General features: G+C 42.2%; 1 protein-coding gene and 1 non-coding gene across 2 annotated transcripts in view; both read right to left on the reverse strand.

Moving 5' to 3' along the window:
* Positions 1-16367, reverse strand: part of PID1 (phosphotyrosine interaction domain containing 1) — a 230947-nt gene that overhangs the window by 145741 nt on the left and 68839 nt on the right. The gene's annotated exons all lie outside the window — the stretch shown is intronic.
* On the reverse strand, positions 2440-2542 carry LOC118757924 (U6 spliceosomal RNA). The gene has a single exon (XR_004995432.2). It is a non-coding gene; the product is annotated as a U6 spliceosomal RNA (small nuclear RNA).

Here is a 16367-nt window from a genome sequence, read left to right on the forward strand (position 1 = left end):
ATGAGAGTGTCTTCAAAAGGCTCAGGGAAAATGTATCATGAAAACTATGCAGTGAATCCAACAATGTTTGCACCAAAACAAACTTACTTTTAATTCCATCTCCTGTATTTCTGAAGTGCGTTTGTTATATGAAATATTTTATCATTTTTCCCCACAGAACTTTCAACCATACAGCCATCCAACATATGGTAACTTCCTGTTTTCCTGACATCATTGCCAATAGCGGAGAGCTGCTCTGAGCCCACAGACCTCAGCATCTGTGCCTGGACACTGGCTCAGGAACCCATGCTGCTGCAGGAACCTCACCTCTAAATAACAGGGTGCCTCATCTGTCCACTTGCAAACATTCCTGTTTTCTCACCAAACCCTCTCCAGCAACCTTCACTAATAACCTACTTATATTTGCTTAACTACTATAAAACATCCTACGATTTCTCTCCCAGTCTCTCCTTATCACCGTTACAGCAAAACTCAAATTTTCTACATTTTTGGGCTATAATTTCCCTTAGTTCCACTTGTTCTACTCTCAAATTCACCCTAATGATTATTTTGCCCCGTCACTCTGCTCAAATGGCTCAAAAAAACACCTAATAAATAAGAGGTTGGGACTGGTCCATCCTTTAAGAATGCTTCCACATGTTTCCACATGTTTCTCATGCTCCTATTGTTCCTATTGTATTTTAAATCCATACATATCACAATACATGCCACAAATTATGTGTTACAACATATGCATCACCGCAACCACGTAAGTGACTGATATAACATTTGTTTTCAGCAGGTCTCTTTATCTTTGTAGCCGTTAGAAGGTGTTGACTTCAGACCTCCTGGTCTAACCTTTGATAACTGGCTTCTATTCCTTCCCTGGTGGTCAGCTAAGGACCAACAATGTTCTGACCTGTAAGGAAAGCATTTGTGTGATTTGAGACTACAAGATGAGCTTACTTCACCCCTAGAAAAATAAAAGCAGAAGAGAAAAGAGAAGAAAATACAGAGGAAGAGAAGGGAAGGGAGGTAAGGAAGACTGGATGGAAAGGAGGGAAAGAGTGGAAGAGCTTGGAAGGAAAGGGTAGAGGGAGGGAGGGAAGGAGGAATGGACAGAGGAAGCAAGGAGGGGGATGGAAGGAAGGGAGGGTGGGAAGCAGAGGATGGAAGAAGGAAGGAGCATGAAGATAGAAGGAAGAATGGAAGAAAAGCAGTAAAGAAGGAAGAAGGGAGGATGGAGCTAGGGACCTTTTCTTAACACTGTTCAGTTAAGGAACATTGATTTTTGTTATTCAGTAACAGATGAAGTTTTATTGTATTTCATCTGTAGCCAGTAAGAATATAGGATGATAAAAAGTTTTCAAATAGAACACGTCAAAGAACAAGAACTGGGACACTGGTAATACTTCATTTACCTTTTGACACCAATGACTTGTTGTTGTACAGAATTTGATACTTTTAAGTCAAAAATGGAATAAAAAGTCAACTTAGAGGGTTAAAAAGCAAAATACATCCAGCAGTATCTAAATTTTAAATAAAGTCTCAATAGTGAGTATGGATGCTGCTTTCTTCCTGTCATCTTTCCATAAAATGTTGGCTGTATATAAGCTTGTGCATTCCTAGCATACCGTGTGCTTTCTCTCGACGAAGGTCTGCGGAAGTGCGCCACATTTCCTTGGCTCATTCACCTAAGCTGGAGTGTCCAGCAGGCTGTGCGTGTCCACAGCCAGCATGAGGTGGTACAAAGGAGAGAAGTATGGTCTTGTCCAGATTGGCAAGCTGTTCTGAGCAGCCCTGATTTAAATTATCAGGGGCACTACTGATTGCAAAGTACATACAGAGCATCATGAGTTGTAACACCACTGGAATCTCGAACTCTTTGGCACACTTCCTGCATTTATCTACGTCACAAATGACTCACCTGCTACCCATACACCTAGGACATTGTTGAAGATGTTCATTAGTAAGTTGCTGAAAATGTACTCAAAGTTCCATCAAAATAATGCTCAATGAAATAAGCCAATCCCCAAAGGAGAAACATCGTATATTCTCTCTGATATATGATAACATTCATGTAAAATACAAATAGATATATAAGTGAACAGGTATACACCTATACTTTCATAGATGAACTGTATAATGGAGACTAGAAACACAAGGAAGTCAAGATACATCAAGTAGGCACACCTCTACTCCCAAACAACTGGAGGATTCCCAATGAAGCTGTTGCCTTGACAATATGACACTAGATTTTCTACCTTTGTACCTATAATGCCATGATGCACTTACACAGCAGAACGATAAAATTGTTACCTGCTACTAAAAGACTATACTCTGTAATTACATGGGGGGGAAACAATGGGAGAGGAAAGTGGAGATGGAGAAACGGGAAGGAAAGAGGGGAAATCCACATACCTACAAAACTGCACCATGGAAAACAATAAAAATGATTTTTAAAATATTGAACATTCAATGAGCCCGCATGTCGTCCTGGCACAGGGGCCATGCTAATCTTCCCTGTATTGCTCCGATGTTAGCATGTGCACTGAGGAAGTGAGCACACAAAGTATCGATTTTTGTAGTCTTCGCCTACACCAAGAAATGATTATATTAAGTAATTGCTTCTTAAATCTTCTTGATCTTTAGACGCATGCTTTTAAATATTTATGTGAAGTCTATTTTTCTCCTATATTAAATCTTCCTCAATGACAATTGCCGGTAACTGCTCCTTAAGTGCTCTTCAAAACAAAGAGAACACGTCCAAGTCAGACCTAAAAAACAAAGAGTCTCCACTTGAGAACAACCTGCAAAACCCTCTAATCTATTCACTCACCTCCCATCTACCATTTTACAGAGCAACTGGTCATGAGGTGGTTCTTCCATAGGAGTGCCGCTCCACACAGACAAAGACAGGAGAAGGCTACACTCACAGGATGCTGTCCTTAAGTGTACACCTGCAAATTTGCTCCCAGCCCTCATCTACACACACGTAGTGGTGGGACCACTCAGAGCCATGCAGAGTCACTCAGGACACATCTGTATTCCATCATGCCTGCAGCAAACATTCAGCTGTTATTCCTTTTCTCTTCTCTTCTCTTCTCTCCCTCTCTATTCTCTCGTCCTCTCCCCCTCTCTCTCTCATACACACACACATACACACACGATGTTTGGCACTGGAAACACAAACAGAAATACAAGCCCTCCAAGAGCTCATGACCATGTACAGGCACACAATGGAAAGGTACAGAAAGGAAAAGCATGCTGCCAACAGGCATGGCCTGACCACTGATGCCCAAAATGTGAAAGGAGTCCCTGGGACACAGATGAGCTCAGCTGCACACAAATGCAGCACTACCCATTCCTATCCATCCAGTCCGAGCAGCAAAAAGCAACTCCCCTTGACAAAGTCTTTCAAACTGACAGTAAGAATGACAAAGTCTGTCTGATGCCCAGATACTTCGGACACCTACACACTCAGCTTCATTTTAGTTCAACAGCTAAACACGCAGATTCAGAGCCCTCCAAGCACCAAACCCCACAGACTATTTCTGTAGAAAGAGAATCCTAGGGTGTGGTTGAGGGTGGGTGTTGCTGACAGCGAGGCAAGACAAACAGTGAGAATCTGTTTCCTCTGCTTATTTACCACTTACAGTTAACCTTGGATGCAGCACTGGGCAGACATCTTCCCGAGGTACAGCACCTCCTCTTTCCTGTTGACGTCTGTCTTTCAGTGCTGTGTTGTGGACCCCTCTCACTTTCCATGCAGTCCTAACAGGGATCATATCCTACCTCCCCACAAGGCTCATAGTGGCAGAAAAATATTCAGACTCTTTTGATGGATAAATCACAGAAATAACAACAGCACATATACCATGAATACAGTGTGCTACGTTCAAATACCACCAGAGAGGTTATTACTATGAAAAAGAGCAATAATTAAAAAGCAGCCTCCAGGAGAAAAAAAAAAATGGACCCAAGGTATCAGAGGAAGGTAGTCAACAAATTAACAACATGACCCAGTGCTTGGAGTGTAAGCACCTGAGGAAGTAAATATTCACTCTCAAGAGAATGGGATTAAATTCTTATGTAACCAGGTTTCTCTCTTGGGGCATCAGTAAATACCATGAAATGGTGCGTCTATCACTGACTCCAAGAGCTCTTCACCGTGAATAAATGAGTTCAACAGCTAATGCACATCCTGGAATGAGGGCCCTAAAAGGCTTAGAGGTCTTTTCCAATTCATTCAGCAAGTTCATTCACAAGCTTATATTTAGACACTCTTTAATACTTCAACCAAAATTAATAGATTTAAAGCACCCGGGAATGCAATGTAATATGTGAATCAGCACTCTTAAATTGGATTATGATTTCTGAAAGAATTAGTAAGTCAAGTCTAAGCAAAGTAAATCCTGTCAAGTAAAGAGGCTTGGGAGAGCTGGTGAGGCATACTGAGTATGACAACCCAGGTTAGAAGACGGATTCAAAACCTGGCTCCATCTGTAATTGCTGAGCGGCCAGGGAAACCAGATCGCTATTCTGTAAAGATTTTTTTTTTATTTAAAAAGCAGTTACAGAGAAAGGAGGGACACAGAAAGAGATCTTCCAGCCACTGGTTCACTCTACAAATGTTTACAACCACTAGAATTTGGCTGGTTTGAAGCCAGGAGCCAGAAGCTCTCATGTGAGTACAGGGAGCCAGATATGCGGGCTATCTTTGACTGCTTCCCCAGGTTCGGCTCATTACTGGATCAGAAGTGGAACAGCCAGGACTCAAATGGCACCCATGTGAGCTGGCACCACAGGCAAAGGCTTAACATACTATACCAAGGTATTAGCCATCCAAATCACTACTTAAAGATGCCACTGACAAATATTTAAACACATAAGCCTGAGACAGCCAGGTGTTCAAGATACCTGACCAGAACCCCTGTCTGTGACCTCTACGGAGCCCTTCTGGATGGTCAGTTTTCATCGTGTTCCAGAAGGCCTGGACAGACGCTGCTGCTGGAAGACTCCTCCTGATCCATTAAAACTCTCAGAAAGTCATTTTACCACATTTTTTTTTTTTGTCAAGTTACTTAAACAAGCACAAATTCAAGGAAAGTGAAATTAGTCTTCATCTCCCAATTAGAGAAGCAGCAACAAATACTTTATTTAAAAAAAAAAAAAAAGATTTATTTAGTTTTACTGGAAAGCCAGATTTACAAAGAGGAGAGACATAGAGAAAGATCTTCCTTTCACTGGTTCACTACCCAAATGGCCATAATGGCCAGAGCTGAGCAGATGTAAAGCAAGGAGCCAGGAGCTTCTTGCTGGTCTCACACAGAGATGTGAGGTCCCAAGCCTTTGGGACACCCTCCACTGCTTTCCCAAGCAACAAGCAAGGAGCTGGATGGGAAGTGGAGCAGGCAAGACATCAATCGGCACCCATATGGGATGCCAGTGCTACAAGGCTGAGGGTTAGCCAGCTGAGCTATCACATAGACTCTAGCAGTAATAAATTCTCAACCACTGTCATCTCCATGCAGACTGTATAACCACAAATGAAAACATTGTTGTGGTTCTGATTCAAGCCTATGGTGTATTGCAAAAGAAGGTGTGTATTTTTTGTTGTATCATGTGTAAGTGTGTGTGTGTTTGCAAGGAGACGTTGATATATATAGCACATAAATAGTATCTACTTAATAAACTTGTATCACAGACTTAGTAGAAAATGGCCTTTCAGAGTAACTTTTCCAGAAAGAAATACAAGTAGAATTAATGTTAATTACACTTCTTCTCCCAGCCATATTAAGCTAACTGCCTGCACACAACAAGAGGGAGGCCACATGTTATTTTCCAAATGGCTTCCCATGAGGGCAAGCAAAATCGTGAAGGGGTATTGAATGCAGAATGGAAAGCCACTATCAAAGAGGACTCATTGTATTCATGTGTACCAAGAACAATCTGTAATCCCTTATCACTGAGTTATGGCCTAAAAACCCTAATGAAAATTCTAAGAAGCAATCAAATTTACAGTGTTGGTTTGGGATTAAGCCTGACCCATAGCTACCCCAGGGGTGTACAAAACCTACTGAGTTTTTGAAAAATAATTTCAAGATGACTGATTAATCTCTAGGTCAATAGAGAAAAAAAGCATCATAAATCCAAGAAGAAATAGCAAACTGACACGTTAGATTGAAGTAACAGAATATCTAAAATTTACTATCAGAACAATCTTTAAAAAATAGGCATTTCTCCTTCACACACACAAAAAAAGATGATGATGATATCAATAGTCTTGAAAAACATTCTAAAACAAGAGGGAATTCCAATGTAAAGAGTTAAAGCAAGAGGCAAACTGTCATTTACTGTTTATTAAAGCAAGATGACATCACCTCCAGGAAGCAGCATTTTAAATAGATTAGATAGAATGTGAATTGAAATGCCATTAAGTTTGATTACACTAAATACAGACACATCCCCATTTTCAATTTTAAATATTGGGAACTTCTTTACTTAATTCTAGATCTTATATTTACTAATATCTAGGCCCTCTGATAGCATTAATATGCTCAATAATTCATTTTTGATAACCTACACAGAATATACTTAAAGGACTTCAATATATAACCTACAACATGTCTATGTCTATGAGCGAAAATGTACAAATAAACTAAAGCAAATCAGTAACAGATGAAAGGATAGATGATAGGACATTGTATGACAACACATTAAAACAATGACTCATACCTATCATGATTGTATGCATAGGCATATATATAGTACTCATATACAACTGTATAATTTCTTTCATCTACACACACAAATGAAATCAGCACAGAACAACAATGCCAATACATTCATTCTAACAAGATTACTAAAAGCAAATGTTCCTAAAAACATTTGCTCATTGAAGATCTGCATCTTTGTTTTTAGACCACATTTCATAAACGATAAACAGTGAATGTCTTACAGTTATTTAAATAATTCTTTATGAGGCTAAGTCATTGAGTAAGTACAGAATTGCCATGATTGTTCAAAATTTTATTTCAGATGTTAGATATTATATGTTATGGTTTGTTTTATCTGTACTTACACAGAACATGTACATGGCTCCAAAACTTCTCCTACACTTAGAAAACTCTGGTCTCTATCCCTCACCCTTCTTTGCTCCCATCTTATCTCCCCTTTAACCCAGCATCACCCCACTATTTCAGTTATTTGGTTTATGCTTTATGTATATGCACAGATACGCAAATATAGAGTTCAAAAGGTTCATGAAAATTTATATGATGAAAAATTGGCACAGTGCTGAAATTTTTAACACCAGAATAAAATTGTCTTTTAATTCCACTTTTCCAAGAACCTTTCATGTTTTCTCATCTATGCATGCAGGCATATAAAAATATACATACTATGCATATTCATATAGGCACTCATTTTTCCATTCATATTTTGTCATTTTTCTCTAAGTAGGATTCTATACACAATTTTCCCTCTTCATGGCTTATTAAAATATCTGAATCTTCAGGTAATTCCATAATATTCAGAGAAAGAGTATCTCATGGTTTACTAAATCAATAAACTTCCTATGGAGTTTAACATGTGCCTATATTGTGCTGGGATTGTTTCAGTTTCTCTTTCAGCTACAAAATTAGAATTTTAATAAAATTCAAAAGAATCCATTCAAAATTTACATAGATTGCAAGTGCTCAAAATATGTATCACCCACATTTCATTTTCTCAAATATGTATAAAGCAAAGGTGTGAACCGAGGGAGGCAACAATGCTAACAACGCAAGGGTTGCCAAATGCAAAGCAGGAGAACTGGCCAGGAAACACGCCAGACATCAAAGTGAATCCTAAGGGGCCAGCTCATGATATGGTACTGAAAATAAGTCAAAACTGCTTCTTGAAAGCTAAGAGATACATTTCAAAAATAATAATTCAGCCAAAGTAACCTCAGTGCAAAACCCTTAAATTATATTTTCAAAGAAAGTAGGGAGAGAGAAGAAAATAAAATTTCACTGAATTCTATTTTATCCTCAGAGGGAGCAAATCATTCAGTGTGAAATTTGATAAGAAAAATACAGATTAGATTTTACAAAATATTCTTCAAAGATAACCAATGAATCTGTATCTTCAAAGGTTAAAAAACTATTTATACTTTCCAAGTGTTTGAAAAGAAAAAATGTATTATATAAGCATATATACATATATATACACAGATACACACATGTATATGCACATAGATACTATACATATATACATATCATACATAAACATACATGCATATCCACATATATTTAGTATACTGTATACATGTTTGTACTATATATATCTGGTATACATGATATACATAAGTACATAGTACAAAAAACATGAAAATCACAAAGCTCAAAATGAACTTTTAACTATATTACAAGCACCAATTCATGTAAAATGATCAAACACTTAATGAAGTTCTGCAGAAAGGTCAGTGTTACATGCAGGAGAGTGGCAATGCCAGCATCCCATGTTGGCATACCAGCTCAAGTCCTGATTATTCCACTTACGAACCAGCTTTGTGCCAATGCTTTTGGAAGGCAGCGAATGACTGTCTAACTACTGGGGCCCCTGCTACTCCTTCTACAGACCAGGATGCAGCTGAGAGCTCTTGGCTTTAACATGACCAGACCTGACTATAGCAGCCACCTGGAGAATGAGCCAGCAGATGGAAGACTGAGCTCTCTTTTTCTCTCTGATACTTTTTAAAATATATGTATATTTATTTTTATTAAATGTAGATTTACAGTGAGGAGGGAAAAAAAGAAAGATCTTCCATCTGCTGGTTCACTCTCCAAGTGGCAGCAACAGTCAGAGCTGAGCCAACCCAAAGCCAAGAGTCAGGAGCTTCTCCTGGGTCTCTCACATGGGTGCAGGGTCCAAGAGTTTGGGCCATCCTCCACTGCTTTCTCAGGCCACAGGCAGTGAGTTGGAAGGGAAATGAAGTAACCAGGACACAACTGGCACCGCATGAGATCCCAGTGCAGGCAAGGAGAGATTTAGCCACTGAGCCACTGTGCCTTTTTAAGAAGTTTTGCAGACAGGATCATACACAATTCCACATCTTATTAGTTACAAGACTTCTTTCAGAGAAAATCCAAGGCCAACTTTTAGGTCAGAGAGACTTGGTTTTAAATACTAGCCAGACCAATATTAATTATTTGATTCAATGCAACTCATGTTTCTCATTGTGGTTTCATTTCCTTTGCCCATCTGATGGAACTAACAATACCAGACAGCTTTTAGGACATCATTTTCTTGTTTCATAGCACAGCTGGAAATCAGGTCCCCTAATCAAAGAAACAGCAATAAGCATTGATATAACACAAGCCCAACTCTAGCAAACTGAAAAACGAGAAATTAATTATGAAAATGCAGGCTGAGTTAACAACAAATCTGGGCTCATTTTTTACCTGCTATCTAATTTCATGCACTGTAAATCATGCACTTCTATTAAAAATTTTAATGGTTTGTATTTCATTGGAAAATCCAAGAGATAGAGGCAAAGTGAGAAAGAGAGACTGCATCTATTCGTGCCAATACCCAAAACAGGGAGGACTGCACCAGGCCCAAGGCGGGAGCCCGGAAGCTGAATACAGGCTTCCCAAGTACATGCATGTATCCAGGTGCACAGAAAACAAGCTTTCTGAGTGCAGCATAATTAAACTCATAGGTATAATGTGTACTTGGTGCTCATCACATTGCGCGAGGCAGTAAACAACTCCAAGTCGTCCATGAACAGGAAGAAACTTCATGAAGACCAACAGACAGCCACCAGCAAGTCCATCCGGATTGGATTTCTGAGGTGCACGGCACGGATGGATGAGAACACAAAGTTTGGCCTAAGCTGTACATTTCTTTCCAATTCTTTAGCTAACAGAACACTATCAGGTTTTTCCCTTTATGATTTTGTTAAAACCATTTCAATTGTACTTCATTCTTAAAAAAAAAAAAAAAAGACAATGTTCTGAAAACCACAACACATTTACCATCTAGTTCTCTGGCTCAGCCTACCGGGTGAAAAGGGACTGGTAGTTTAGATCAATCAAAAGGAAATATTTCTTCATTTTCAGAGCAAATTCAACGAATGAAAAATAAAAACATTCAGTATTTTCAGGTTCAAACTGACAAGAGGCTGCTTTTGATTTGTTGAACTAATAATTATTAACATAATGTAAATTTACAATGTTATATCAAAACAAAAGAGCAAATATTTAGTTAGAAATATCAGTACGTTAGGAAAGCAATATTTGCTTTTCAAGCAAATATTTCCTGGAATCCATATATAATATATATCACAACAGGAAACATTTGCAGATAGATAGATACACACATATGCAGCATTTCAAAGCCTTTTGCAAGAGAACCCAGCAAATGAGCTCTGTCCTCACCACTGGCCCACCCTCCAGGTAATCTCATTCTTTGCCACGAGTTTAAAACCCCGGTGTTGTTTCAGTAAGTTTCAGACGCATGAGGATCCTTCCAAAGATTAATGGAAAATACATGCTATGAAAAACTTAGGTGTATAAATTTTTTTAAATAAAAAAGATTTTTCCTAAAATATGCTGTTTCATGTGTATGCAATTCTTTCTCCCTGGCCCAAACACCATGTGTTCCCTGGAATCCTCATCTCGGTAAATGACATAACCACTCAGCGGATTGTTTACGATTTAACGAGCCGTTCTTCATTTCTTTCTGTGGGAATTTCCACCTGTCTTCGATGGCTGCTGTGTCTGCATCCCAACTCCCACCTCTACTCTCTTCCCAGCTACAGCCATCACCTCTCTCGTAGCCTTGGCAGCCTAAGGACTGACCTCTCTGCCCCCACCCTTGCTCACTGCCACCCACCCTCCAAAACATCAGTGCAACCTCCTCTGGCTGACGGAACAGATCATATACCATCTACACTCCACTTAGGCAAGCCTTATCACAAGAGGGCCCAGCATTGTGGCGCTGTGGGTTAAGTTACTGCCTGTGACACGGGTATCCCACATGGGTTCTGGTCCCAGTTCCAGCTGCTCCACTTCTGATCTAGCAAAAGGAATGGAAGGGTCTCAAGTCCTTGGGTGCCTGCATCCATGTGGGAGACCTGGATGAAGCTTCTGACACCTGGCTTCAAACTGGCCCAGCCATCTGGGAGCTAACCAGCAGATAGAAGATTGATACCTCTCTCCCACCCTCCATCTCTGTAACTTTTGAATAAATACTAATCATCAGCTTCCTATAACTCATGGGATAAAACTCTAAACTCCCGGTCATGTCCAACATTTTGCTCTCTAACTACAACCCCTCACAATGTTCCAGAAGCAGTGAGCCAATGTGTCACAAAACAAAGGCCCTCCAGCCCTGCAGCTGCCGCTCCTTTTGCTTGCAACTTACCTCCACCAAGTACCTGCCAAACAACCTCCTTAGGGTTACGCATGATTCGCCGAGCCTCTGTTACGAGAGAGTGAACGCAGCCCCCACCAAGCTACCACACGTTCCCACTTCACTCTGCACATGACAATAGCACCACTTCACATCATGTTGTGTTGCTGTAGCATGTTGCACAGTTGGGATACTGAACGTGTGCTTCCACATCAGCCCTGAGGAAGCAAGGAAGCTCTCCTGCACAGCTGTGTGGTACCATGCTCATCTCCTAGAACAGTGCCTGACTCACAGCAGGACTTGCGCTGCTGTGCATTTTCATGGCTGACTCCAGGAAAAAAAAAAAAAAAACAGAATCGTCCTTGCCCGATTACAATGATACACAATGCAATAATGTGAGAAAGGGATAAGTCAAGATATGCTTCCTCAGCAAGGAAGTTTCGGATTTATGAAATCTATAAACTACTGCTATGAATGAGTTTAAATGAAGCTGTTTAATGTTCCAGAAAATAGATGTCTTTCACATGAATGAGACTTCAAATGTACATGACATTTTCCACCAGAGTCTCTCAGTTCCACAGCATTCCAGCCACATTTCAGCACTCTGCAATTCACACCTTGTCCATGCAATGAAGCACATATCAAGTATGGAAAAAACTGATTTTTATTTTTATTTTTTTGTTTTTATTGAAAAGTCAGATACACAGAGAAGAGGAGAGACAGAGAGGAAGATCTTCCATCTGATGATTCACTCCTCAAGCGGCCACAAAAGCCAGAGCAGTACTGATCCAAAGCCAGGAGCTTAGAAACTCTTTTGGATCTCCCTCACGGGTACAGGGTCCCAAGGCGTTGGGCCATCCTGGACTGCTTTCCCAGGCCACAAGCAGGGAGCTGGTTGGGAAGTGGGGCTGCGAGGACATGAACCGGCACCCATATGGAATCCCGGCCTGTGTGAGGTAAGGACTTTAGCCATTAGGCTACCACACCAGCTCCCCCGCAAAAAACACTGAATTTTAAAATAAAAAATGTTCTTATACATTTTCATATATGTGTGTGTGTGCATGTATATACACATACATTTTAATAATAATAGTAGTCATTTTAGTTACTTTTCACATCAACTCTTTTAAGAGATCAACTTGAAACTCATGTTCACTTCTCCTCCTTCTAACAGGAGGTACAGATCCCAGATATAAGAGCACCTAGACAAGGCAGATTGGGCCCACTTCTGAAGTTATTAGGCTACTCTGCTGCTTCAGTCTCCCAGCCCATCTCGGGATACGTTAAGAGGGTACACATTCATGATTTATTGGGATTTCTTCTCACGTAGGCACATTCTCCCGCCCATCCCTACTTTTCAGAAGCCCAACAACCAGCTGGATATGCACAGAGAGCAACTGCGAGAACAAATAGCCCAGATTTTTATTTTCTTTTTACAGAAAAGACACTGAGAAAGTGTTAGATGGTGAGCTGACACAAATCTGGGTCCCATACAGTGCACCACAGGAATTCCCTCCTGTCCGAAGCCTCACACCTGTTGAGTCATTGTGAGCCACTGCAGCTGCTTCTGCATGACACCAGCAATTTGCGAGGACACGTCTTCACAACCCAACCCGTGCCCCTGCCTGCTCCCACCACCTCCACTCCCACCACCTCCACTCCCACCACCACCACTCCCACCACCTCCACTCCCACCACCTCCACTCCCACCACCACCACTCCCACCACCTCCACTCCCACCACCTCCACTCCCACCACCTCCACTCCCACCACCTCCACTCCCACCACCTCCACTCCCACCACCTCCACTCCCACCACCACCACTCCCACCACCTCCACTCCCACCACCTCCACTCCCACCACCTCCACTCCCATCACCACCACTCCCACCACCTCCACTCCCACCACCTCCACTCCCACCACCTCCACTCCCACCACCTCCACTCCCACCACCTCCACTCCCACCACCTCCACTCCCACCACCTCCACTCCCACCACCTCCACTCCCATCACCACCACTCCCACCACCTCCACTCCCACCACCACCACTCCCACCACCTCCACTCCCACCACCTCCACTCCCAACACCTCCACTCCCAACACCTCCACTCCCACCACCACCACTCCCACCACCTCCACTCCCACCACCACCTCCACTCGCACCACCTTCACTCCCACCACCTCCACTCCCACCACCACCACTCCCACCACCTCCACTCCCATCACCACCACTCCCACCACCTCCACTCCCACCACCTCCACTCCCACCACCTCCACTCCCACCACCTCCACTCCCACCACCTCCACTCCCACCACCTCCACTCCCATCACCACCACTCCCAACACCTCCACTCCCACCACCTCCACTCCCACCACCTCCACTCCCACCACCTCCACTCCCACCACCACCACTCCCACCACCTCCACTCCCACCACCTCCACTCCCACCACCTCCACTCCCACCACCACCACTCCCACCACCTCCACTCCCACCACCTCCACTCCCACCACCACCACTCCCACCACCTCCACTCCCACCACCTCCACTCCCAACACCTCCACTCCCAACACCTCCACTCCCACCACCACCACTCCCACCACCTCCACTCCCACCACCTCCACTCCCACCACCTCCACTCCCACCACCTCCACTCCCACCACCTCCGCTCCCACCACCTCCGCTCCCACCACCTCCGCTCCCACCACCTCCACTCCCACCACCACCTCCACTCCCAACACCTCCACTCCCACCACCACCTCCACTCGCACCACCTTCACTCCCACCACCTCCACTCCCAACACCTCCACTCCCAACACCTCCACTCCCACCACCACCTCCACTCCCACCACCTCCACTCCCACCACCTCCACTCCCACCACCTCCACTCCCACCACCTCCACTCCCACCACCTCCACTCCCACCACCTCCACTCCCAACACCTCCACTCCCAACACCTCCACTCCCACCACCACCTCCACTCCCACCACCTCCACTCCCACCACCACCACTCCCACCACCTCCACTCCCACCACCTCCACTCCCACCACCTCCACTCCCACCACCTCCACTCCCTTGCATTCCTACATGCAAGGTGTCATGTTACTTTCTTTGTCTACTCATGAGTTAATTTACTGCTACAATTAGGACATGATTTTCACATAATTAACAATTTCGTGCAACTAACATTTTTTAAAAATTTCTTCTCAGCTATTAAAAATGCAAACACAGTAATAAATATGTGAATTATGTCAAATGACATATGTGATGCATATCATCAATGTGTCAATGGACTTAACAGTTTGTGAAAGCATGTGTGGCCTATATTGGTATGTATAGGAAAGAGAAAGCACATAGCACAAATGTCAAAACATTAATTGGATTTTGCTTCTTCTTTTTACACCTCTCTTAAAATCTCATAAGAAAGCATTTCAATGCTAAAATTAAAAAAAAAAAAACCCTACAGCTGGATCAATTACAAATCAGACCAAAAGAAATTCTTAACCAGGCAGAAAAACTAGTTTCTGAAGGAAGAAATGGACCTACTTTTGAACTTCAGACCAATCCCTTACCCACCCCCATTCCTGACCCGACACCTGTGTAAGAGGATGCTGAAGAAATATTTGTGAAATAAATGGAGTCAGAATCTCCTTGTGTTAAATGCTCACTGTGGAATCTCCTTGGCAAATCCCAAACTGATCTGAATCTCTAAATTCTGCATGCCATTTAAAAGGTGTCTTTGGTCCATAAGAGACAGAGGACCAGGAAAGAAACATTTGCAAATTCTGGAAAAACAATGCTACCTCGTTTGGCTTTCTTCCCTTTTTTTATTGTCATAAACTTCAGACAAGATCGGGCGCGTTCAGGGTGGTATGGCCGTACACTGTGATAAACTTCAAACAACATACAATTTGATCTTAATCACTTAAAATGTGGGAACTGGTGGTATTAGCCACATTAATGTGGCTGTGTGGCCATTATCACCATCTTCCTCCAGAAGTCTTCATCTTCCCAAATTGAAACTCCACACTCGTTAAACAACTTTCTCCCTCTCCTACAGCCCAGGTAACTATGATTGCTTCTGTTTCTATGTTTTCAATGACTCTAAGAATTCCATAAAAGTGCAATGATGCAGTATCACATCTTTCATAATACACATACTTGATTTAGTGTCATGTCTTCAAGAGTCATCCGTATGACAGCAGCAATCAGGAATCCCTTCCCACTGAAGGCTGAATAGTATTCCACTGCACAGGCATAGCACATTTTCTTACCCATTCACTCATCAACAGGTACCACGGTTCCCTCACTTCCTGGATGTTAAGAATAACGATGCTGCGAACATGCATATAGAGACGCCCTTTCATGAATACCTGCTTGCACTTCTTGGGTATATCCCCAGAAGTGGCACTGCTGGATCATATAATTCATTTTTAATTTTTTTAAACTACATCATTTGGCAATTCCAACAGTTTATTGTTACCAACAACCTCCTTCTAACGTTTGTTAGCGACCAGCCAAATAGCAGTAAAGCTATACCTCAATGCAGTTTGTTTTTCATTTTCTTAATGATGAATCACATACATTCTTTTGTTTTGATGACCTTTTGTTTCACCTGTGAAGAGGAAATTCTTTTATCTGTCTCGACCAACCAAAGTCACATGACTGCAGCCTCCACGCTACTTCCAGGTGTGGGCTTTTCCCCTGCCACCTGCTATTATGCAAAGATGAAGCAGAAGTTAGGCTAGTACTTAAATTATTTGTTTCTTCATACACACACAGAGAACCCTGACAATGCTAGGGAACAATTGTCAAACATTTCTTACAGAGAAAAGCAGATCAAATCCCTTTCCAAAAAACTGCCTACAAATGTGACTGTCAGAGAGCATTACAAAAACATGTCTGAGGAAAAAGAGGTTTTTAAAACTGCTCTGCAGGAAGTCTTCATCACTATGAAATTTCAGGGAACCAAAGGAGCGACGAATCCGAG

The sequence above is a fragment of the Ochotona princeps genome, chromosome 5 (assembly GCF_030435755.1).
Source record: "Ochotona princeps isolate mOchPri1 chromosome 5, mOchPri1.hap1, whole genome shotgun sequence".
In the NCBI taxonomy this organism is placed as follows: Eukaryota; Metazoa; Chordata; class Mammalia; order Lagomorpha; family Ochotonidae; genus Ochotona; species Ochotona princeps.